This window comes from Pundamilia nyererei, unplaced genomic scaffold (assembly GCF_000239375.1).
Source record: "Pundamilia nyererei isolate P.nyererei 1_Seehausen unplaced genomic scaffold, PunNye1.0 scaffold00005, whole genome shotgun sequence".
Lineage (NCBI taxonomy): Eukaryota > Metazoa > Chordata > Actinopteri > Cichliformes > Cichlidae > Pundamilia > Pundamilia nyererei.
In genome coordinates this window covers 3,644,531-3,646,434 of record NW_005187406.1, presented here as the reverse complement: position 1 = coordinate 3,646,434, position 1,904 = coordinate 3,644,531, and positions in this window count along the sequence as shown.

Genomic DNA, 1,904 nt, shown 5'->3' with positions numbered 1-1,904 from the left:
ATCCTACCTCAACATCACGCCTCTGTGCTGGGTCAGGCCACAGGACTTCATCCACATTACATGCTATGGTCTCCCTTGCAATGCAACGAGGAAAGAATCGTTTAGGATGCGGAATCCAGCTCTGGCAAGATTCCACTCCTATCTCACCACATGCTCCATTCAATGCTTGAAGTAGATTTTCCTGTGTTTAAAGGTTTCGGTTATATACTTTACATCTCCATGCTGAGAAAAACTCCCCAATAGGGTTCAAAAAGGGAGAGTATGGTGGAAGAAACAAATTCATAAAATGCTTCTCATTGTGAAACCAATTGTGTATTCTTGGACCACGGTGAAAGCTCACATTGGCCCAAATGATATGGGATGCTCTGCCTGCTCGCGATCTCTCTACTCAAGCAAAGCATCCCGTAGACCATCCAGGAATATTGCTATAAGTTTGTTGTTGTACGGCCCAACAGTAACATGACTGTGGGGAACCCCATAGCTGCTGATGGCAGCAGAGAAGAGATAGTTACATTTCCACCACGCTGGCCAGGCAGTTCAATAATGGCACGCTGACCTATGACATTGCAAGCTTTTCTTCTCCTTTTTGTTAGATTCAAAATGTATGTTGTCTTCTATATTCCCTTGCTGCATTTCATGCAGTCAAATTGCATTTTTCTGACGGACCATGGTAAATAAAATGGTAAATGGTCTGTATATCCACAATAAGTGTCTCCTGGTGTTGTGAGTGCATGCGTGTTCTTCCACCCTCATGTGGCCGTCTTTAAATTCTAAACAAAATACCATTTAGTTATAAGTATACTTGTATACATAGTGCATGTATAGATTATACTATTTCATTTACAGAACTAAAATTAGTTTGTTGTGTAGAGAATCTTTGAGCTTGACTCAATGGTTAGGCCTTATGAATACATCTTCGTGGATGAAGCTGTATTCAATCTAGCAAAAACCAGAAGAAGAGGTTGTAACATTACAATTTTGAGTGGTAGTGTGTTAATGATGAAAACAGTGTGTTAGTTGTGTTTAACTTCTGTAGCCTGTGTGCACAATTCTGGGTACAAGTGTTTGAGAATATGTTTAAAGTTCTGGTAAATGGGAGATTCAGATTGGCAAATGGTGTCCTAACCAGATGAATAGTGTTTAAGATTTTGGCAACTGTGGGATTGATTTGATGAAAGAGTTTTCATAGTTGACAGTTTCGTTTTTACATTGGGGTTTAGTGTTTTAGCAATTCAGAAAAACTGTAATGTAAACGCCATGGGTTTAGAACTGAACTTAATTGGTTAAAGTTTTTACATTGACAGGAGTAAACAATATATTGACAGACTTCAGATTATATGGGATCATTGTAGTTCCTGAATTAATTTAATGGGAAAAACAAAACAAAAGTCACTCTGTCTGTTTTTGTTACAAGTCACGTCCTTGTTATAAGACTAATACATAACATTTTACCAGATGGAGATAAAGAAATAAATAAGAGCCCTGACGGAGCACAACTTCCTCTGAACGACAAGTGCTGAACTAAAACTTTGATGCTTTTATTACAACATACTGACCTCAGCCTGGTTTAATACAACACTGATGTCAGCCTGCTGAATGTAAAAATGTAATGTTTATGACTCAGGCCCTGTAGGCGAACATGCACACAGACAGAAATGATTAAAATAAAAAATTCCCTGCCTTCACTGTGGTAACAATAAGCAACAACAGATTGATGCAGTTTAAAAATTTATTATTAAACTCAATTTTCCACACATGAATACTATGATAGCTTTAGTTTTAATAGATCATCTTGCTGATGTCAGCATGACAATATCAGCAATATTTTATAGATCATTGGGCTGACGTCAGCAAGATGACATCAGCAGTTTATATAGGTCATTTATGCTGATGTCAGCACTGGT